Raw genomic sequence first — 25,418 nt, 5'->3', positions numbered from 1 at the left:
AGATTCTCCCAGAGCTGTCTTTGCTTACACTAAAGTACAAACTCAAGTGTACTGCAGAAGGCTTTTGTATTGGGATCATGTTTACTTCTCGTTCTTCGGTCCTTAGAAAACACTGAAGCACTATTCTCCTGAGCAAAATCCAACAACAATTAACTGCTGACAGCTGTTGTAAAGCACTAATGATCACTTTGGAACAAGGCGCAGTTCTCTGAAAATACACTGAAAATACACAACAGAGAGTCGTCCCCTTTCCTCGAAAACAAAAAAGGAAAATCAGCCAACATGCAGACAACTGCATATCCTATAAAATACCCAGAATGCCATTTCATTTTACATTTTAAAACTGGTATTGGGATAGTGATGACTATATTAGATATATAAGAAGCAGCCTTAATCTTTTATTACATATAAATATTTACAGTGTTCTTGAATGCTGTACATATTTGCATCCACATACACACGCTCTCTCATTCAATGTTTTTCTTTGATTCTTTATTTTAACAGATTTTCTACATTGTAGATTAATATTAAAGACATCAAAACAATTAAGGGAGACATATATAAGGTGCGCCCAAAATCCTTTCACTCAGGTCACTCAGGTCAGGTTGTAAGGAGCAGTAAAGCCACTCTGGAGCAGCATTAGCATTAGCTGCTAACCATGCTAGTTTTTTCAATTCAGAGGAGAGTATTTTATGTTGTAGTCTGCACGTTTACCATGATAAAGCAAGCTACCTAGGACGAACTGCTAGCTAATAAAGCTTGAGGTACCTCAGTGTAGCGCTGTTGGTTAACCGCTAGCGATTAGCCACTAATGCTTATGCTCCAGCCTCAGTCCTGGAGAAATTTGTGAATCTAAGCTTCCTGTAAATAAACGGAAGCGCTTTACTCACCCAAATAAACAGTCTTCAGGAGAAAAATCTGTGTAGATTAACATTCAGCGCTCGTTTGACTTTAAAATAAAGTCTTTTTTATTACAGTTTTGTTTACTTAGCTTAGCTTTACTTAAATACTTAGATAGCTACCATCTCATGAATCTCAGTGAATCTCATTCCCTGTCTCAAATATTTTGCAGCCTCCAACATGTTCCCATCCACCTTCTCATCAACTCTGACCATCATTTCGGTCTCTGCTGAAGAAAAGCATTTCCACAGCACGATGCTTTTACCACCATGTTTTATAGTGGGCATGGTATGTTTAGGGTAATAAGCAGTGTTACTTTTCTGCCACACATTGCATGCTTTGCATTTAGGCCAAAAAGTTTAACTTTGGTCTCATCTGACCACAGTAAAGGAGGTTGAATATTGTTTCACCTCAAACTTTTCAGATTCTAATTTAATAAAAATTCTGAAAACCATGTATAATTTTTGTTACACTTCACTAATATGTAAAAATTACAAAAATACAGAAAACAGAAGCGCTGTGTCCAAAGCGGTGTTCACTGTATTAATAATACTTCCTACCATACTTTCTAGAGCTACTGTACCCATCCCCCACCTCCCCTCTGTGGTCTTCCTTCACCTTCTTCCTTCTAGAAACTCCTACTGTACAAAGATTTCCAACAATACGTTTAGAAACCTGTGAGTAGATGACAATAAACGCAGCTTAGCTGAGGGCCTTTTCATGACAAAGAAAAAGAAGCCCACACAATGCTTCTTAAATAGCTTACACAATAATCTTATAATTCACAGGCAATTTGCTGGTGACAGGCTTGAGACGGCCATTTTTAAATCACAAAAAGAGACTTGATTATAGGCTTTGTCTAAAACTGTGACAATTATTACTGTTTTTTTCTTCTTTTGCCATGGCAAGCAGGGGGAGGAAGCAACTTTATTGAAGCAGCTTAAAGCCTATAATTGTTCTGACATGAGACATGTACAATAACTCATTAAAGTGCACTAGCGTGACTCGTTTTTGTGGTGAAAACTCACGTGGGAAATGTACAGGGCTATTTCTATAAGTCTTTCTAAATTGATGACTGCAAACAGGACACATTATGATCATATTTACCTTTTTTAGGGTATATGCAGATACAGGGAAATTAACCTGAAATTTTAAAGATTAAAAAAAAATAAAGACTATTTCGCAATAACAAAATGGCAAAAAGCACCAGTTAAGACCATTAAGTTTACAGACTTTACAGTAAGCTTATGATCTCTATAGGATGGCTATTTAAACCATTATGGTTATTTAACACCCATGCCTACACAGTACTGTCTATGTTAGCAAAAAAATCAAGTAATGAATGTACATGAAAAAAGCGCCACTCCAATTCATAAATAATATTTATATATTATTTATAAATATTATACATAAATAATTTATATATTATTCATAAATAATATATAAATATTGACATTGACATGATTGATTGTGACATCAGATTGTTTTTGTTTGCAATACACTGATCAATAAAATATCAATATTTTTACTGTAACTCATTAAGCACTCATGAACTGAGGTAAATGTGTAACTAGAGCAGTACTGCTGAGGTAAATGTATGACTAAAATTGCACTGCTAAGGTAGACGTGTGACTAGAGTAGAACTTCTAAGAAAAATGTACAACTAAAATTGCACTGCTGAGGTAAATGTGTGACTAGAGTAACCCTGCTGAGGTAAATGTGTGACTAGAGCAGCCCTGCTGATGTAAATATATGACTAAATATGCACTGCTGAGGTAAATGTATGACTAAAATTGCAATGCTGAGGTAAATGTGTGACTAGACTAACCCTGCTGAGGTAAATGTATGACTTAAATTGCACTGATGAGATAAATGTGTGACAATAGTAGCACTGCTGAGGTAAATGAATGACTAAAATCGCACTGCTGAGGTACATGTATAACTAAAATCGCACTGCTAAGGTAAATGTATGACTAAAATTCCAATGCTGAGGTAAATGTGTGACTAGAGTAACCCTGCTAAGATAAATGTAGGACTAAAATTGCAATGCTGAGGTAAATGTATGACTAGAATCGCACTGCTGAGCTAAATGTATGACTAAAACTGCAATGCTGAGATAAATGTGTGACTAGAGTAACCCTGCTAAGGTAAATGTAGGACTAAAATTGCAATGCTGAGGTAAATGTGTGACTAGAGCAGCACTGCTGAGGTAAATGTATGACTAAAATTGCACTGCTGAGGTAAATGCTTGTGCCAAATGTTCATTTTGGTTCAACTCTTCATGTCATCAAAAATACTTGCGTTCCTTATTACTCATTTATGGTTTGCGGCCTTGTATGTGTTCATCTTGATGAAATCTCAGTCTGAGTTCATATCCTGGCAGCATCAGCTCACTCTAACCCACCTTTCTGTGATTTCCAATAAGCTGCTCTGACACCGTGAACAATAGAGCTTGTTAGAGCTCATCAGCACTCATTAAGCCGGGAGGTGAAAGATCACAGTATGTAAAACATGAGGATTCTGCCTTCCCTCGACCGAATGGATCTAAGGAACAATGCTGTTACCTCGTTTTATCCTCAGTAAAGGCTGTCGTACGTTATTACCGCAAAATGTACTGCCACTGAGTCACTCCAGCCAACTGGGATCGTGGCAAACTGCAGACGACACAAGCTCGGCCTCCAGTACCGCGGCTCGCTACGGCTCGTTAGGCTTCGATAAGACTGGGTGTCATTACCAGATGGCCCTATGTCTCCACTGAGTGCCAAATTTTGGTTCTTTGGGCAGGGATTTGACAGAGCGTCCTCCCCCTGCGGTTACTGTCACTTGCAAAGCACAAATAAGCCCTCACCTGCTGCTTTACAGCATGTCAATTACCAGGGAATCCCTCTCCCACACACACAACTCAAACACACACACACATATACATACACATATACCATGCTTCAGCGCAGACCCACATTAAACACCTTTCAAATCATTATTTGCTTAGGCCGGTCAGTGTAAGCATTCAGTAAGCTTACTAGGCCTACACATTTCTACCAGCTGACCTCGACCACGTCTGATGGACACACAAGCACATACACACACAGAAATACACACAGGGATACACTCCTAATCCTCCACCTGCTGCCCTGTGGCATGCCAGTTAACACTACAACATACGAAGTAACATAAACATCTGTCAAACATGAAAGGCGCATTCAGTTGACTGGAAGAGGGCAGGAAAAGTCATTCCCCCCTTTAGGCCTATGTGTCAGTTACACAGATGCGGTAAACAGATGGTAAAAAGCTATGCACTAAGACACTGTCTGGGAATTAACAGTGCTATATTTGTTCAGGTCGGTGTTTTTACATACAGTAAATGCCGGAGTAACACTTCGCGACTTTTGCCCTGAATCTGTGCTGGCTGACTCTAGTCTGCAGATTTTCATGACAGTCAGAGTCAACTAGGGCTGCGCGATATTGGAAAAAAAATATAAATTTGCAAATGTTCTTTTTCTTTTCAACAAACTTTATTGCGATATTAAACAACGCAGGGCCCAAGACGTCACCAGCCTCGCCCCCACCTCACGCACTGTCTCGCGCCCGGACCGATCAAGGACTGAGTCAGCGCCGAGCACTCAAAACACGAGGAAAAAAGCAAAACAACTGTGATCGGCCCTTTAATCATGCATTTAATGGCTTTTGAAAGGTAAATAAGAGCGTTTTTTTTCTGGGAATAAAAGCATAAATTTAGCTGTAACTGGAAACATCTGTTAGTCTTCGCCCTCCTGGTGTGTTGGGACATTACTAGTAATAGGGGGAGTCCTAATGAGTTGGGCCGTGTAAATTGGGGAGAAAATGGGAAAAATTTGAAATAAAATAGTTAGCTTCCTGATACCAATTAGGGCTCTATTTTAACGATCTATCGGAGAGCCATCAACCGCAGCTGGATGTAGGGCGTCACTGTGTCTTTGGTATCATAATCATTAGGCGTGTGACAAGACACTAATATCACGAAAACGAGACGAGACGAGATTTAATTTTTTTTTTAAAGAAAACGTCAAAAATTAAAAAGCTTTATGAGCTTTATTTGACAAAATCTTATAACGCAAACTTAACAGACTGGTTTCTCTTACACATTGATTTTATAAGAAATAGAAATAAGAATAAGAATTAAAAAAAAGCTCTTATATAGTGTTAACAATAAGTGCAAACCACAACCAGTCATATTAAGACTATGGTTTGTGTTTTTTTCTCCTAAATTTCTTGTAATTATGTATAACTATGCATAACCATAACCAGTCATATTAAGACTATTTTTGAAGTGCAAACAGAGACAAAACATTTTTTTAAATACAGTACAGAGCTAAGGGATTAGTACAACTGCCTATGAAACAGTCACATGTATGGTTTACTTACAGTATTTACATATGGTTTGTGTCTTGTTGGTCACTCTGTTACCATTTATTGCTTCCACTGGAGCCAAAATGCAGCCAGACATACAACTTAAAAGTAGCAGAAGCATCTTCTATGCAGATGCCCAAATTTTCCTCTTCTGCTGAGAGCTGCTCTCATTGCTCAGCCACCACACTCGCTGCTATCGCTACTGGGTTGCCATATCCCTCCTAAAAAGTCCACACTAAACTATTTTTTTTCCCCGCGAGACAGGTTAAATCTTGACAAGAAATATTGAGATCTCATCACACCCCTAATAATCGTCGAAATACTCAAAGGATGTGTTTTGGGTGTTACGTAAAATAAAACAATCAGCTTTTACTTGTCACTCCCTGTAAGAGTCAGAGGTGCTCTGACTTTGGCACGTCGGTATTTTATCGGCGTAGTGTTTCTGTGTTTCTCAGCAGAAGAAACTGACCTTTTCATTCATGCTGTGAAGGTGTGCAAGCAGGTCATTTACAGCAACATAAATGTTATTATTTTATTGTGTATTCTGTTTATTGTTGATATATTCACAAGCACTGTTGCTATTTAATCAACGCAGAGGCAAGGCAAGAAAATTTGAAAAGACTGTTCACAGGGTGTAATATAGCAATGAGCATAACAACGCACCTTGCGCAGGGCTAAGATAGAGCCCTGAATGTTTACAATAAAGCACAAGAAACTGAAATAAGAGGCTTTCAGTATATCCTTGAGGACTATTGATCCATACCTTCAATTGAACTGTCTGTTTAAAACAAAGAGATGCTGCTATTAGCATATCACAGACTACCTCGCCCAACAACAATGAAACAAACAACATACACAGGTCCAAATCTGAATCAAACCACCAAGGCACGCAGCCTGACTCAAAACAACCGACACGACATGACTAACAGACACATTAAAACACAAAGCTCTCTGATAATGGAGCCGTAATGGCACTGAACAATCCAGCCTGAACATTCAAACATACAGTGCTCTTTTGCGAGACACAACTCGCGCTAAGTACCCTGGCCCTTTGTACTCTTAGCTGAGCGTGTGTGTGCGCGTGTATTTGTGTGAGCGAGCGAGCACGAGTGCACAGTGTGTGTATGTGTGTGTGTGTATGTATGTGTGTGTATTTGCGTCCTCCTGGTACAGCCACCCACACTTGCCACTGCATCAATTAATGATGATCTCCTTCTGCTTTCCCAGCATCAGTCATCTGGCTCAAGTGCTCGTCGAGCTCGGCAGAAACTCCCACACGCTCCCGTAAAAAGCCCCTCTCTCTGACTTCAAGTAGACAATGAGACCCCTACACCGTTAATGGATCCACCCCCTCCCCACCTACCCCCCCTCAATCCTTCATCCTCCTCATCATCCTTACCTAACAGGCAGATTCAGACTGGGTCAAATGCTCTCTCTCAGTGATTGCGCTGTCAAGACTTGTGTGCACTGAAAATTGTTTGCTAATAGTTGTTGTGATATTATGCTTCAGAACACTGACCAATCAGTGAATATTTCACCGTGCTGACCTACTACAGATGTATTAAGTGTGCTCTGATGAATTAAAGCATTTGCAAAACTCAGTAATTCAAAATGTTTCGCTCAGAATCACAGATTACAGTATAATTTTGTGTTTTTAGTATATTTTAGTAAGAAATCATCAACATATTGAGTAATATAATCTGTGGTGGCTGAATGTTTGCAAATACTTTAGAATTTTCACAATTTCTATATAAAAAAAAAAACTTTGAACTTCCACATCATGTCAATTGAAATAAGACCATTCCAAAATTCTTCTTAAACTCTTTTGTGGTTTGTGTGCTTAAGAGTCATTGTCTTGTGGCAAGACCCACATTCTTTTGAAATTTAGCTCAAAGACTGACATATTCCCATCATTGCAGTTCAAACTGTAGAGAGACGCGGAATTGCAGAGGCAACGTGTTGACACAATTCTGATGTATAAACCATAAAGATTTGGTCATAGGTTGCCAGGTCTGTATAGAACACTTAAAGGGGATTGCCAGTTAAAAACATATCCCTAACTGACAATATTCTGACTATAGTTCTAAGGTCTGGAGAGACTCATGTGAGATCATACTTGTCTCATATTGTCTTGTGAGATTAATATCTCGTCACACCCCTAACAGATTAACAAAATAAAAATGTATTTCCTGTAGAATTTGCTAGTTGGTTTGATTCAGAATCCATTCTTCCTAAAATGATGGCAAGCAGTCCTGGCTCACATGCAGCAAAATACACCCAAACCACGATACGACCACCACTATGTTTTATAGATGGGATAAGGTTTTTCTTTTATGCTGAATGCTGTGTTTTCTTTTCTCCAAACATTATGATTTTCATTTTTTTTCTATTTTTTTCCCATTTTCTCCCCAATTTACACAGCCAATTACCCAACTCACTCATTAGGACTCCGCCTATCACTAGCAATGCCCCAACACCAGGAGGGTAAAGACTAGCACATGCCTCCTCTGATACATGTGAAGTCATCCATCTCCTCTTTTCGAACACTGCAGAGTAACATTACAGCGCACAGTGACTCGGTTCTGATACATTAGCTTACAGACGCCACATCCTGCAGACATCACCCTTTGGAGTGATGTGGGGAGAGATTGCCATCTACCCACTCAGAGAAAGCAAGACCAACTGTGCTCTTTCAGGGCTCCGGTAGCCGATGGCAAGCTACATGAACAGGATTCGAACAAGCGATCTCCTGAATATAGTGGCACCACTTAACCACTGTTGGATCACTTTGAGCCCAATATTATGCTTCTCATTTAAAACAACCAGATCATAATGCCACAATATTTGTATATATTTTTCCTTAAATCCTTATTTACAATTTACAGTACATTTCAAATAATAACCAATCTAGCTTGAACAGAGCTTAGCTAAAGCCTCTTTCTAAGCATGAACTACAACAGCATGCTTACTGAAACTCAGCAGTGAGCTGGCCTGAGTGTGGGCAGCTAGTGTGAGTTCTGTTGCAGCCTGTGGTTGTCAGAACTCGGTAGTGTCAGCCCATGCTACGAATCTGCCACTGTATATTTCATGCTGATGAACTGTCCACGGGGAGCGGGCGAGTGCGCTCGCACGCCAATTAATTTCCGCGCTGTAAATCAGTCATGTAGAAATCGGCTACAGCAAACAACGGTGCGTACAACAAGAGTCGAGGCGTGAAATGACAGAGTGTGGGCTTTTGATGGTGCACTCTGTGTCCCTTTGGGATTCGTTGGAGCTGTTATCTGTGTTCGGTCTCTCTCTCTGCAGGAAAAGCCACACTGTGAGAGAGAGAGAGCAGTGAAGTGCTGTCAGGAACATGGGATGAATTCAGAGATGGGGAGATCTGTGCTTTCCTCTATGTCCAGGGCTTCTTTGAGGATGCTATGTCCATAAATACCAACAGCCAGTGGTAGCAGCCTGATAGTAGCCTGGTTTAACCCTTTCAGACGTGCACACACAGAGAATTTCTGTTAAAATGTCAGATTTACTTCTTTGGACAAATTACAAACCATTAAACTAAACCAGATTTGTGTTGTGATTTTTTTAGGTCAAGGGTCAAAGGGTCAATTTCTAAAAAAAAAAAAAAGTATGCGGTAAACAACATTTTTGTTTTTATTTATTTATGGTAGCAGGCTGGACAGCTTTCCTTGCTTGGGTGCCAGACTAGACAATATGGCCAAAATTTATATCACAAAATTCTTTTTTTCATTTTGGTTGATATCATATAAAAAAGAACACCCCCAACAGATATCTCTACCCGTATATACTAGGGGTGTCACGATTTAGATATTTTATCGAAATCGATCGAAATTATGTCATGGTCTCGAGCCTCGAAGTCAAAAAGGTGATCGACGATCCCTCCTTCTAAGCTACGCAAGCACGCGCTACGCAAATGGCGCAGCACACTGTAGCCGACGCTGCGGACATTGTGACTGCTCAAAGAGCAGCCCTTTCTCCAGAGAATGTGGACATTCTCATCTTCTTAAAGAAAAACTTGAAAATATAAAAATAACAGTTGTTTTGTCTAGCCTCAAATATGTTTATAGTTTTGGTACCTTAAGGAGCATCTTTCTCTCAGACAAAAAACTTGTCATTCTCAGGGACCGAGTCTTGTTTTTCATGTTTAACTGTTATAGTAGGATAGAGTTCAATTTGTTAAGGCTCTAATTGTTCTATTATTTTGTACATGACTGTTCCTGTATTTTTGTATTATTTATTTTATGTTGCACATTGCTGTTTTAATAGTGCACACTGCTGCTACCAAAAAAAAGCCACTAGATGGCATTTCATATAAATCTTAATTAAATTATTTAAATTTGACCATTAGTTCCTAATGTGGTGTATTACAGATCACTTGTATCACTTTGCATCATTTATATCAAGCCCACCTTTTGAAATAAGATATTGTAAATTTGATGAATCAGTGACTGACCATAGACTAATCTAAAACTGGCATAGGCCTCTCTGCTGTAAAAAAAATTGAATCGAATCGTGACCCTAAAATCGGAAATAAAATCGAATCGAGAGTTCAGAGAATCGTGACACCTAGTATATACTACTGCATTTTCAGTTTAAAATGTGAAACTCATATATTACATAGATGAATTACACACAGAGGGATCTATTTTAAGCGTTTATTTTTTTATTGTTGATGATTATGGCTTACAGCCAATTAAAACTGCCCACAATGCAAAAAGTACCAGCTGGTCTGATATAATGTTCAAATTTTCTGGACTTTACGCTCTCAAAGCATGAACCACATCTCCCCGCCCCAGAGACAGATATAAACACGAGCAGGGTCACTGAAATAATTCCTAAAAAAATGCTGTAAAATAGCATCCTAGGCTAGAAGCGTTAGCTGCACGGCTGAGTGCCACTTTCAGTGCTCTTTTATGCTAATCAGGCTTTTGTCTGGCAGTGCAGCAGTGTGGCTCCGGGCACATGCACAGAGCGAGCACCTCTCTGCCATTTGTCATTTTCAGCCCACCACTCCGAGCACTCTGCTCTGCCAGCCGTGCCACACGAGTCAGAGTGCTGCTTTTCTAAAACCCGGGTACCCTTTTGTTGAACTCTGCTGAACCCAAAAGATATAAATGTAGGCTAACTGTGAGCTATAAAACACTTTTAACGGGTGGGTTACAGCGGCAAATTAGCAAAACCTAAAAACAGCAAGCTAAAGCAAGCTTTGTAAGATACAGCAAATAGTGAAACTGATGCTGTTTATCAAATACCGATGGGCAATATGATATGTTTTATAACTCAGTGGTATTCAACATATTGCAGGTTTATTTTTTTTTATTTTTTTCAGAATAAGCCAGAAATTCTGTCTTGGGATGTAAGTACAAACAGAAATAAGATATTACATTTAAATTACTATTTTTACAAATTAAAATAATAGTATTTACTTGTATGTTCAAGGGGAAATAAAATCAAAGTAGGGTGCTGGAATAAAGAATTTCTAAATTTGAACTTAATTTTATGAAAATAAAAATCTCAGGGGTGAGGAGCAAGGCAGGAAAGCACTGGTCTCTGTGTGTATGTGTGCGTACGTGCGTGTGCGTGCATGTGCGTGTGTGAGAGAGTGGGTGTATGAGAGAGAGAGAGAGAGAGATAGAGAGAGAGAGAGAGAGAGAAATAGAGAGAGAGAAACAAAGCTCTCTGACCGGGTCGGAGCTGGAAGTCTGAAACGGAGTGTTACTGCTGGACACCGTAAGAGCGCGCCGTTCAATCATTCAGCCAGAAAACAAATCAGTCCATTGGGCGGGGGCGGGGCAGATTACAGCAGAAGTAGGGGTCAAACTTGGTGCCTAAATTAACGTGCATTAAAGAAATAGTAACGCGTTACTGATTACAAATTAACATTGTGCGTTAAAGCTTTAACATTGACAGCCCCAATGTATACAGCTCTGAGAAAAAATGAGAGACCACTTAAAAATTATGAGATTCTTTGATTTTACCCAATTAAAAACCTCTGGAATATAATCAAGAGAAAGATGGATAATTACAAGTCATAAAAAACAAGCTGAACTGCTTGAATTTTTGCACCAGGAGTGGCATAAAGTTATCCAAAAGCAGTGTGTAAGACTTGTGGAGGAGAACATGCCAAGATGCATAAAAACTGTAATTAAAAACCAGGGTTATTCCACATTTCTGAACTCTTAAATCTTTATGAATATGAACTTGTTTTCTTTGCATTATTTGGGGTCTGAAAGGTCTGCATCTTTGAAACTGATTCAGAAACTGAAGTGGTCTCTTATTTCTTTTATTGTTGACGATTATGGCTAACACCCAATAAAAACTGCTCACAATGCCAAAAGTACCAGTTGGTCTTATATGATGTTCAAATTTTCTGGACTTTATGCTCTCAAAGCACGAACCACATCTCCCCGCCCCAGAGACAGATATAAACACGAGCAGGGTCACTGAAATAATTCCTAAAAATGCTGTAAAAGAGCATCTTTGTCACTTTCAGTGCTCTTTTATGCTAATCAGGCTTTTTTTATGAATATGAACTTGTTTTCTTTGTATTATTTGAGGTCTGAAAGCTCTGCATCTTTGAAACTGATTCAGAAACTGAAGTGTTAATTTTTTTAGTGGGCCAAATACCCTGCTGCATTATGTGCAAACCTGGTCAAGAACTACAGAAACGTCTGATCTCTGGAATTTCAAGAAAATTCAAGAAAATGTTGTCTTATAAGAAACATTTAGATTAAAAAGCATGGTTTTAAAAGAATAACAGTTTGTATTGTTATGCTGTTTATTAATAAGAAATATGAGAGTCATCTGTCAAATAAAACAATGGAATCTATTGTCTACACTAATCACAGCCTACATTTTCTGTTATCATTCTTCAAAAGCACCGCCTACCAGAGTACAGACTGAACAGCCTGGCTTATCATCATCACAAGATGTTCAAGCTGAAATCTGCTCTATTCTATTCCATCATTACAACAAGCAGCAGCAGCAGCAGCATCAGCATCAGTCACTGGACCTGGAACATTAGAACAGTACCTTCAAAACAACAGCACAGCTAGTGCTACTGAAACACACAGGGGCTAATCACTCAATTAGCCACCTTTACACACCCACACACTGCTAATTACTACTTCTCTACATCGTATGTCCTGCAAATGAAATGTGTGACAATGATCTGACGCAGCCACTGCAGTAGAACATAGTGCCTCCAGGTCACATCTGCTTTAATAGCTTACAAAATGACAGCAAACACAATTAAGCATAAAATAGCCACAACAGAACCCCTGGGTGTACTGAGCTTCAGCATCATGCTTGGTGCTTGAGAAATGCACATTAGTGCATATGATGGGTTTTAATTAGACCACTGGAAAGTTTGGTCATGGCCTCGGCGGTCCCATTACCCTATAAAACCATTAAGACAGTTTCACAGTTTAATTACGTGTTAACAGCTGAGATGTTAGAATCTCTAAAAGTATCCAAAATAGCTCTGGAGCTTTTTTTTCAACAACTAGAACCCCAATCACAAGCACAACATGGTCCTAAAACAATATCACAATGTTTCAGGGTTTCATTTTGGTGACAGCAATATTCTTGTCGATGTAAAAAAAACACCAAAAAACATGTATTAATATTTATTTCAAGAATATTCCACTGAAACAACAGAAATATTATTTTTGTTATGTATATATTTAAAACTATATTAAATGTTCTTGTCGATGTGATATATATATATATATATATATATATATATATATAACCTCCTAACTATACTCTCAAACATGGGGATTGCAGACAATGTGCTGTCATGGTTCAGATCGTACCTCACTGGGCGCTCGTTCAAGGTGTCGTGGCAAGGACAGCTGTCCTCAGCCCGCTCCTTATCCACTGGGGTTCCTCAAGGTTCGGTACTGGGACCCCTTCTCTTCTCCATATACACCACCTGTCTTGGTCAGGTTGTCCGCTCACACGGATTTTCCTACCATTGCTTTGCTGATGACACCCAGCTATACCTGTCGTTCTCACCTGAAGATCACTCAATCTCTGCACGGATATCGCAGTGTCTCTCTGACATATCCTCATGGATGAAGGAGCATCACCTTCAATTAAATCTCTCAAAGACTGAACTTCTGGTTATACCAGCAAAACCATCTTTTCAACACAACTTCTCTATAAGTATCGACTCTCTCTCTCTCTCTCACCGACAAAGGTTGCTAGGAACCTGGGTGTTCTGGTTGATGACCAACTCTCCTTCACGCACCATGTGGCCTCAGTTGCTCGGTCCTGCCGCTTTGCGCTCTATAACATCCGAAAAATTAGACCGTTCTTGACGCAACAGGCCACCCAACTCCTGGTGCAAGCGGTCGTCATCTCACGCCTCGACTACTGCAATGCCCTGCTAACTGGCCTCCCGGCCTGTGTAGTAAAACCACTCCAGATGATCCAGAACGCAGCAGCACGTCTGGTCTTCAACCAGCCAAAACGGGCACATGTCACCCCGCTGCTCATTGAGCTCCATTGGCTACCAGTTGATGCTCGCATCAAATTCAAAACTCTTACAATCGCCTACAAGGTGATGACAGAACAGCTCCTTCCTACCTGCACTCGCTCCTGAAGGCTTACGCTACCTCCCGGCCGCTGCGCTCCTCCAATGAACGTCGCCTCGCTTTGCCAAACATTCACACGAAGCAATCCAGACTGTTCTCATACAGAGTTCCCCAATGGTGGAACAAACTACCTTCCACTACCAGATCAGGAGAATCTCTCGCTATCTTTAAGAAACTCCTGAAGACAGAGCTCTTCAAAGAGCACTTACTCTCTTAACACCTCTAACACACTAACTACTTCTAACCTCATTTCCTTCTTCCCCTCCTTCACTCCTCTATCCCTTTATTCCCATTTGACCTCCTTTTATCCCTATCCAAAGATGTTTTACCTTTAAACTCATTTTACATTGTACTTGACTATTGTAAGTCGCTTTGGACAAAAGCGTCTGCCAAATGTAACGTAATGTAATGTAATGTAATATATATATATATATATATATATATATATATATATATATATATATATATATATATATATATATATATATATATATATTATTTTTTTTTTAAACTATATCAAATGTTTTTGTCGATGTGACAAAACACTAAAATACATTTATTATTATTTATTTCAAGAATATTCCACTGAAACAAAAGAAATATTTTTGTTTTGTATATATTTAAAACTATATAAAATGTTCTTGTTGATGTGACAAAACACTGAAAATGTTTTATCATTTTTTATTTAAAGAATATTCCACTGAAACAAAAGAAATATACTTTTTGTTATCTATTTATCTATAACTATACCAAACATTCAATAGAAATAAAAAAAACTGTCTCTTTCGTAAACAGCTGAGATTTTTTAAAAATATATAATACAATAAAATGTAAAAAAAAAATGTAAGCTAAAAATAATGTAATGAAACAAAACAATCTACTACAGTTGAAAAGTGCAGAATATTTAGAGTATGCTTATAAACCACTAACATAGACAGTTATCTATAAAAAAAAAATACCATTCAAGTAGAGGTGTCACACCTCTATTTTGACACACCTTACATTTAGTGTTTTTTCATTATTAAAAAAACAAAATCTGCATTGTATATTAATACTAAAGTCATCCAAATTATAAAGAAAAACATGGAATTATTTGGTACATAAAAAGTGTTAATCAAAACAGAATATGTTTTATATTTTAGCTTTTTTCAAAGTAGCACCTCTTGCTTAAATGAAAACTTTGCACATCTTATTTTATCTGTCAGCTTTATAAGGTAAAGTCAGCTGGAATGGCTTTCAGTTAACAGCTGTGCTGAATTTGTCAAGAGTTAATTACTTTAATTTCTTGCCTCTTAATGTTTTTAAGAGCATCAGTTGTAAAGTTTTGAAGAGGTAGAGTTGGAATACAGTGAATAGTCCTATTTAAATAATGTTCTAATCCATATTATGGCAAGAACTACTCAACTAATTAAAGAAAATAAATACTTTAAGAAGTGAAGCTCAGTCAATCCGAAAAATTGTAAGAATTTTAAAAGTATCCTCAAGTGCAGTCGCAAAGACCATCAAAACAGTTATGTTATGATGAAACTGGCTCTCATCAGGAGCCAGGACACACCAGGAAAGGAAGACCAACAGTTACCAGCCTCAGAAACCAGAAATGAACAACACCCCAGATAAGAGACAGCTAAATGCTTGACAGAGACACTTTTAATAGTGTTCTTATGCTGATCATCTCCAATGTATATTTTACAGCAACACTACTCTACTTTAAAGTTTTACAGTAAATAGCAAAACAAATACAAAATACACTGCTTTCAAGACAAAGTAATGTTTTTTATTATATGATACAATATGGCACTCTGTTCTGCAGCAGCACAGTCAACATGCTTCAGGAACAGAACATGTAGTGAAGCTGCATCTCTGAGCCTTCATTAAATTTACGTTCTACACTGTGTTTCCTCATGATGTCCTGACAGCCCACAGTAATCAGCTATTTAAAATCAGGAAGCCTCTGTACTCATACGGTTTCAGTTATGGGATGCAGCCAGCTGTCAAAAAGAGGATCATCTCTTTGTCTCTTTAAAAAATCTCTGAAATCACCTTTGATGTCCAAAAAAAAGGCAGAAAAGCGGCACTTTTATTTTTTCAGTCTTGTCATTTAAGTTTCAGGTTACTGCTGTTCAGACAACTCTGGGTAAATAATTAGAGGCAAAGGATACTTCAGGCTGCAAAATAACTGCTCATCCTTCTGAATTCCAATATATGTAGATCAGTGAGCAGACAATCTTTGATGATTTCCAATTAAAAAGTGCTATAAAAGATGGGCTACTTCTTTAAAAAAGGAAAACACCATGCGCTTGTTATGCAACAAGCTTGAAATGCACTTTAGAACTCGTTTTAGAGACGTTTGTTAACACACTAAATAAGGATGTTTTTTGGCATATACACAGTTCGGTTTTTAAAAAAGAAAAAAGAAAAATCCTCCATTTCTCATTTTAATTCATTATTAAATATTTATGTTTTTTTTTCTTTCTTTTTTTCTAGCTCTTTTTAATTGGGATTTTGTAATAACTATTTCTTTTAAAAGCAAAAAAAAAGCAAAAAAATAAAAAAATAAAGGCAATTGGTCAATATAAGTTAACTAAGTTAAGTAAAGCTAAAAAAGTATACATTTTAAATATTTTAAAGTGCTTCCATTTATTTACAGTAAACTTTATAGATTTACAGATTTCCACTAAGGCTGCAGCATTAGCATTAACATTAGCATAGCTAACTTCTAGCACTATGCTGCCCAACAGCGCCACACTGAGGAACCCTGAGTGTACCGGTAAGTCAGGGCGAAATTAGCTAGCTGTTCGTCCTACGTAGCTTGTTTTAAGGTGAGGCTACAGTCTGATATACTCACCTCTGAATAGTAAAAAAGCTAGCATTTAGCAGGGTTAGCGGCTAATGCTAACACTGCTTCAACAGTGCTAGCCGGGGTTATCAGCAGGCTACAGGCCGATAGTACTCACCTCTGACTGACCAAAGAGCTAGCGCTTAGCATGGTCAGTGGCTAATGCTTATACTGCTACAGCAGTGCTAGCCTATAGTGCTATAATACTTACGTCTGAATGGCAAAAGAGCTAGCGCTGACTGGTAAAATTCATACATATGGTGCACTAACAATTTTTACGTACAAAAAATACAGTAATCTGATGTAGTTTTGACAAATAATGTGATTGGACATAAACATAAGCTATTTTCAGCATTTGCGATTCAAAACCTCTATTGTACAGTTTTGAAAAATGGCTACTGACTGTGCCAAGATAATTACAGAGCTAGAAACCTCTGCTATACACAGACAAACACCTCATTATTCACAGAGCACACAGCAGTGGCCAGCACTGCCAAAACCATTTTGTGTCTTATCTTAATAAAATTCTCCATCTATTTAAAGTGAAGCCTAACGACAGCAAGGTTAGTACTGGATCAGTCCAGGCCCTTTTGATGTCCATGTGTCTTCATTACTGGACGGCGCAGTCCAAACAAAAGTTCCTCTGTTAAGCTCTAATTCCCATGCCCACCGCTTCCATTGTCATTCCACTAGCAGGCCGGAACGCCGCGCATACCTTCCACATTCCATCACGGATTCCCCTTCCTGACACATGCAGATTTTTTAACTCTGTAACTACAGCGAATGGGAGAATCCAGGACGCATGTTAAGTGTTGCATTAACACACATACTTACACACACACTCATTCAGCGTGTTCTGCATGCAAATAATAACAACTGCCCTCAGTGCAGAGTATGGGTAATGCAGAGTAGCAATTTGCTGGATGTGCTGAGGTGAGCCTTAAGGGATGCAGGATAAATATTCCTCATTACCTCAAAAATGCAGCAACAGTCAAGTGCAAATATCTCAAATATCTACTCAAGAGTTGCTCTAACACACACACACACATACTGTATTGTCTAATTCAGACAGTTCACTTTAACTCTTGCCATAGATGCTCAAAGGGGTTTAGGTATGTTTAGGGTCATTGTCTTGCTGGAAGGTCAATCTCCATCCCAGTCTCAAGACCTTTGCACTGCAGCATCGATCAGATTTCATAACATTCTCTGTAACTACAGCGAATGGGAGAATCCAGGACACATGTTAGGGTTGCATTAACACGCGGACAGACACACACACACACACGTACACACACACTCATACTGCATGTTCTGCATGCAAATATTAATAACTGCCATCAGTGCAGAGTATGGATAATGCAGGGTAGCAATTTTCTGGATGTGCTGAGGTGAGTCTTAAGGAATGCAGGATAAATATTCCTCAAAAATGCAGCAACAGTCAAGTGCAAATATTTCTATACAGCTCTAAAAAAAACAAGAGACCACTTAAAAAGGATGAGTTTCTTTGATTTTAACAAATTGAAAATCTATGAAATATAATCAAGAGGAAGATGGATGATCAAAAGCCATCAATTGATTGAATTTTCGCACCAGGAGTGACAAAGTTATCCAAAAGCAGTGAGTAAGACTGGTGGAGGAGAACATGCCAAGATGCATGAAAACTGTGATTAAAAACTAGAGTTATTCCACCAAATATTGATTTCTGAGCTCTTTATGAACATTCTGAATATGAACTTGTTTTCTTTGCATTATTTGAGGTCTGACAACTCACAGCATTGTTTTTGTTATTTCAGCCATTTTTCATTTTCTGCAAATAAAATGCTCTAAATTACAATATTTTATTTGAAATTTGGGAGAAATGTTGTCAGTAGTTTATAGAATAAAATAATGTTAATTTTACTGAAACATATACCTATAAATAGCAAAATCAGAAAAACAGATTCAATAACTGAAGTGCTCTCTTAATTTTTTCTAGAGCTGTATCTTCTTAAGTGTTGCTCTAACACACACACATACACCCACAACACACACAGAGACATCCACATACACCCACACACTGTATTGTGTAATTCAGATTGTTCACTCTATCTCCATCTCCTCTACATCTACATCTACCACAAACTGCTTCTGCATAATCTCTATATTATGACAGGAGGCATAAAATCACATGGGGTGATGATAAGAGAAAATCTTATTCTTAATAGCCTCCTCAGACACTGGCAATTCAATTAAAAAAGCTGAGGCGCAGGCTGAGCGGCGACGCACACTGCGCTTTACTCTTCCCCACAGCGATGAGTCAGAGTAGGCTGGACCCTCGGCGAGAGCACACTTTCAATGCATTCTCAGTGCCTTTTCAAAAAGCGGCACTTTCCCACAAGCAGAAATCTCTAAACGGGGAAATTTCAGCAGTGTGAAGGCTCATTACAGATGAATATAAACGTCTTCAACAATTCTGTAATTGCAAGAGAACATTAGGAATGCTAGGGGCGCCTCTCCTGCTGTATTTATCTTCACAAAGATTAAAAAAGCAAGACAAATAACTAAGAAAGAAATCACAACATTTCTAGGACACCTCATGCATTTCCATTTCCAAAATTGTATTTTGGAGTATTTTAAAAGGGTAACTGTATACACAAGTCAACATTCACAGTTAACACTAGGGCTTCAACTGTTCTTTTATTTGAACTAATCTGATTACTATTCGATTAGACAACTAATGAACAATTATTTAGGTCATACACTCCATTTCTAATTTCTGTTGGTGCAGCTCCTGTTCCAATTCATGTTTTTCACCACCTATTCAAGTCTGCACACATGCACCTTGGGCTGTTGTCTATGCTTAGCCTTCATGTATAATAGGGGTGGGCGATATGGCTCTGAAATAATATCACGATATTTCATGGTATTTTCACGATAACGATACTTTTGGCGATATGATAAAACACTGAATTAGAAAAATTATTTAGAATTTTATTATTTCATGCAATATGATATGGCTAACTGAGATATTGAAAAAAATTATTTTATCAGATTTGTAACAGAAGTCAATGATCCAAAATGTTATGATACTAATAATGCTCTCCAAATATCTCTAAATATCCAGGATTAAAGTAAAATAAATGAATCTGGACAGATATAATCTGTCTCTAGTAGATATATAAAACAGGAAATGAGAACAGTGTGAATTTTTCTTTTGCTAAAAACGGCAAAAAAGTGGTACGCTGATGTGATAATTAGGGGTGGGTGATATGGCATGATATTTCAGGGTATAATATCCTTCACAATATTCTACATTTTTGTCGATATTATCACGTACGATACGATATGGCACACCCCTAATGTATAACACAGCTCTCAGTGTGGTTTCCTTAGAAATGACTGTACTACTACTACTATATTATGTTCTTTAGATACTTATTGTAAATGTTATTCTCTATCCCTAGGTGTACCATAAGATGCTATACTGGTATCAGTTGAAAACTGCCAAATCAGCCCAGTGCCTGCACGGCTCCAAGTAAAAAATAAGGGGGCTAAAAATTCAGAAGGGTATGCTGGGTCTTGAGGAAACGTCTTTAAGCAGGGACACAAAATCATTTTCCTTTGGATTAAAGTTTCATAAGTGCCGGCAAATCAGGGCCAGATGGTAATGCCTTAATTATGGCACTGCCGAGGCCGACAACTCAACCTGGCCAGACTTTCAGCAGACTTGGTCAAGCTCGGTTTCTTCACATCTGAATTACCAACACTGTGCAATGAACCCAGCGCTGGTCTAATTCTCTCCTAAAGCACAGCCAATGCCCACTGCCTTTCCAGGCAATCCAAACATTTCCAAAGCCAGAGGGCCAGCAGCTGCCAAGCGGAGAGAGCTATCCTGCAGCCTTGTTTGGTATTTAAGACGGTGGAACCAATTCCAACGCACGCACGAGCGATTTCCCCCTCCTTCCTAAAGGGCTTTTGGAACGAAACCTTGTAAGCTTAGCGATGAAGTGAAGGGGGTTAGGAAATCATGGAGGAGCAGTGCTTTAAAAAGGAGAAGAAAGACATTCAGCTTGTCATCTTTCTTAGTGTGGAGTCTGTCTCTAGTGCAAACTCAGGACTGATCTTAGCTAAATCTGATGCTTTGCATGTGCCAACAGACAAATGTTTAATAAGCAGGTATAAAAAGAACTTACTTGCACAGCATGTGATCTCAACAAGATCTCACAAGTCATAATAATAGTTTTGCATTCCACTGTGTTGTTTTTCCACAGTTTGGAACATAGCATGAATGAAAGCATGGATGTGGGAAGGCTTCTGCCAACAGAACCCGCTATCAAAAGCACCACAAACGTAATGATGGACAAATAGCTCCGAGGTCAATCGGTATCCAGAGTCAGTTCATAGAATGGAACAGGAGCTCGCATTGTCACTATTTTTGATGTGAAAGACAACTCCGCATTGACAGACCTTGAAAAGAGTCTGTACTCTTCAGCCAAGGAGTATTCGTGAAACGGTGCCCTGTAACAATGACACAGGAGGAGGAGGAGGAATTCCCACACCGTGGAAGCTCAGCTCAGGGAATATCAGAGCACACTTTGCCACTTTGGTCACAAGCAGACATTGGAAAGGTCTCTCTCTGGCTCAGATGTTTGTTTCTCTGTGCCCTTTAGTCTCCTCTACAGGTTGTAATATTTGATATTACAAGTCACATAAGGTCAATATGAGTGAGTTCATATGGATTAGAGGTCTAAAAGTCTAAAAATCAGACTGTTACTCAAATCAAATCCATTGAGATGACTGTCCACGATGGTATTTTCAAGTGACTGAACATCACCAACGTACTGTATGAGCAGGGTATAATTCAACAAATCACAATAGACTGCGATACTTCATACAAGACAAAATATATTGTGATTGATTAAATTAAAGTTTTGAAAAAAAAAAAAAAAAAACATTGACATCTGGAAAAGAAGTCTGGAAAAGACTTCTCTATGGAATGGTGGCGAACCTTCACAAGAGTGACCAGCCAACCAAAATTACTCCAAAAGGACATGGACAACTTCTACAGGAGGTCTCAAAAGAACCCAGAACAACATCTAAAAAACTGCAAGCATTAATTGTCTCAGTAAAGGTCAGTGTTAAGGATTCAATACTAAAAAAAACTGGGTGAAAATTGTGTCCATGGGAGAGTTCCAAGGCAAATCACTGCTAACCAAAAAAGAACTCACATTTGCTAACAAACATCTTGATGAAGCCCAGGACTTTGGCAAAATATTCTGTTGTGTGACGAGACAAAAGTAGAACTTTTTGGAAGATGCATGTCCCATTATATCTGGCGTAAAACTATTTTAAAAAAGACGATCATACTGAAAGTCAAACATGGGGGTGCTAGTGTGATGGATTGGACCTGGAACTGGACAACTTACTGTAATTGATTGAACCATGGATTCTGCTATCTACCAAAAAATCCTGAAGGAGAATGTCAGTCCATCAGTTTGTGACCAAAAGCTCAGGCATACTTGGGCTCTGCAGCAGGACAGTGATCCGAAGCACATGAGGAGGTCCACTTTAAAATGGATAAAAAAAACTAAACTAAAATTTAGGAGTGGCCTAGTCAAAGTTTGATTGAGATGCTGTGGCATGATCTTAAACAGGCTGTTCATGCTTGAAAACACTCCAAAGTGGCTGAATTAAAACAAATCTCTAGGGGGCAAACACTTTTTCACACAGGGCTGGATTGGTTTATATAGATTTTTCACTTGTGATGAATAAATTAAATGATAATTTAAAAACTTATTTTGTTTTATTTACTCTGGTTATATTTTCTGATATTGAAATGTGTTTGTTAATCTGAAAACTGTAAATATAGGAAGAAGAAAAAAAAAAAAAACAAGAAATATGTCGGGGACAAATACTTTAAAATTCTAAGGATTTATAAGCATCTCTGGAAGCACACACATCTAACATTACGACCATATAAAAGTATATCATCCAATATTACTGACTTATTACTGGTAATATCAGTCCCTGACATCAGGCCGTATCCCCTGTATCACCCTTCTCCTCAGTCCATTATCTCTTTCTGTCCTCTGACTCCTCATTCTTCTTTACAGAGCTCGACTGATACAGCTTTCATTTTGCCTGTAATAGGTGTTCTAACCTCTTAACCCCTGCGCAGGTCATAAACTAGTCTTAGGACTCTTTCAGAAGGGAAGAGGGATCAGCAGAGCTGTGCTGGACCTCAGACAGGCATGCGGCCCCCTCTGATCCTCGACACCGGAGCCTCGGCCGGCGAGAGAGGGGGGGGGGGCGACAAGCCGGGAGAGGATGGAGAGTGAGATCATAGGGTTTCACCTTCATCCCCGAACATTACTAATTAGAGGGTGCAGGAATGCCGGCTACGCCACAAGGGGTTTTCAAGCCCGGTGATATTTCGGAGGCCCGGAGCTGCGGGTGAGGGGGCTGGTTACCATGCAAGTTGTGCTAATCACACTCAGGTTTAACACTGGCCTCTGGGAGATCTGTATCTACATCAGTTCAAGATTTCCAATCATAACTGCTTCTGGCCTTCTGGAAGAGGTGATTATGGCACTTGCTATATCCACATGATATGATTTCTTCTACAGTGGGCACAATCTTAGGCCTAATCCCATTTCACCCTTTGGCCCTAACACTTAGCCCTACCCCACTGTTTTGCACAAGCACACATAGGGCTAGGCATCTCGATTCTTGTTAGTCACAAAGGATAAAATGTACAAGTATCAGGGGTGCATAAAAAAAAGAAGATTTTTAGGATTCACACTTGAAACTGAGGAATATGAGAATCTCTGGCAAGATAGCGGCACAAGCAACCAAATTATTTTCCTTATTATTTACGATAACAACTATATTACCATTGTTTAATGTGTAATTTCAATATTTTATGGCCATTTTCTTCATAACAAGCATAAAAAAACGCTAGTACGTCACTTTAAATAGAGCAACAGATGACAGAAGCTGAAGCATTTAAGGTGGTATGGAAAAATATAAATATAAATAATAAAATAAAAGCTAATGAAAGCTCATTTCAGCTCCCTATCACAGAAGAATTAAGAATCATCTAAGAGGTGCTAAATCTCTAATATAAACACATTTTCATTTGTTTAACACTTTTTTGTTTACTAAATAATTCAATATGTGTATCTTCATAATTTGGATGACTTTCTACAATAATCTACTAAACTAAATCTACAATGCAGAACATTTTTTTTAAATAATGAATTTAATGTTTGTGCCAAAACAAATACTGTATTAAATAAGAAAATAATGTCTTAAACAAGAGCTACCAGTGCTTTAACTCAGCATGATTCCTGAATATCTGATGATACATCCTGATCATGTTGTGAGTTACTACAGAAAATGTAATCCTTAATGATCTTTTAATTATGGTGACAGGCCAAGATTGGGGTCAAGTCTATACTGTATATAGTATAAGTCTAAAAATACAAATATAGTGACAGGCCTTATAACGCTCACTAGTATGTACTGTATGTGTGTGTTTACTGCATGAATGGGTTCAAATCGGAGGCCCAACATTCCATCTGTGCATCTGTGCACAAGCATGGTGAATACGGTTGTCCTGTTTTGTCTTGTCTTGTTACTCTTCTTACTTCTTCTTTGTTGTGGCTGAGCTAATGCTAATCAAGGCAATAATTAATCAGGCAATAACTCATTTATAGCACTCAAAAAGAGACTTAATACTATATCAAAGGAAATGTAGTCACGTTTTAGCTTCTACAATATGTAATTTTGTTCATTTTTTAAAGAAAATTTTATTAATTTAAAATATTTTTTTGAAAAACTAGAGCTGTCAACATTAGCCCGTTAATGCATGCATGCAGCTAATCTGGCTGATCAGGTTATTTTTTATTTTATTTAAATTTTTTTATAAAAATGAATTATGTGACAAAACTAACAGGACCTGGTGATATATTAGCAGTTTTATTTAGCGATATGACATTTACTGTTGAGTTCAGAAGGTAGATTATGTTTTATTTATGCTGAAATTTACGCTCTCTTACTTTCTCTCTCTCTCTCTGGTCATGCTCACACACAAACACACAGCTGATGGCATGTTTCCTCTTTTCAAGTGTGGAATATGGAGCTACACTTGCATTTATTTTCCACATAAAAACTCTCAGTTAAAATCAACTCAGAACATTACAATATTTTAGTTTAAAAGGCATCAAAACAACCCTGAGATATTATAATACAATAAAACTAACCTGATATATTACAATAAAGGGTCTAGTCTGGCAGATTTATATCATATTACACCATTACTACTGTCAACCTCCCAAAAATACAGGTAAGTACCAGCATTTAAAAAAATGTAATTATGATTCTATCCATGATTTACCGTATTTGTTTGTACTATAAGGCGCATTTAAAATCCTTTAATTTCCCCAAAAAGTGTCAGTGCGCCTTATAATCCAGTGTGCCTTATGTATAAGTTTTACCTGTGAGGTTGTAAGGAGCAGTAAAGCCACTCTGCTGAAGTACAGCGTTACACAGGAGTTTCAGTTTAGTTCTCTGGCAGTGTGCTAGCTCTTTCGCCGCTCAGAGGTAAGTATTATCGACTTGTAGCCAGCTTCTAACCCCAGCTAGCACTGCTGAAGCAGTATTAGCATTACCGGCTAAGCGCTAGCCATTTGGCCGTT

At 38.3% G+C, this 25,418-nt stretch overlaps 1 protein-coding gene across 2 annotated transcripts in view; it reads right to left on the bottom strand.

Annotated features, from left to right (window-relative positions):
- The window catches only part of raver2 (ribonucleoprotein, PTB-binding 2), a 108,848-nt gene that overhangs the window by 58,852 nt on the left and 24,578 nt on the right, over positions 1 to 25,418 (bottom strand). The window lies entirely within an intron of this gene.

The sequence above is a fragment of the Astyanax mexicanus genome, chromosome 5, assembly GCF_023375975.1.
Source record: "Astyanax mexicanus isolate ESR-SI-001 chromosome 5, AstMex3_surface, whole genome shotgun sequence".
NCBI classification, from domain to species: Eukaryota; Metazoa; Chordata; class Actinopteri; order Characiformes; family Acestrorhamphidae; genus Astyanax; species Astyanax mexicanus.
This window is presented reverse-complemented; position numbering and strand designations above follow the sequence as displayed.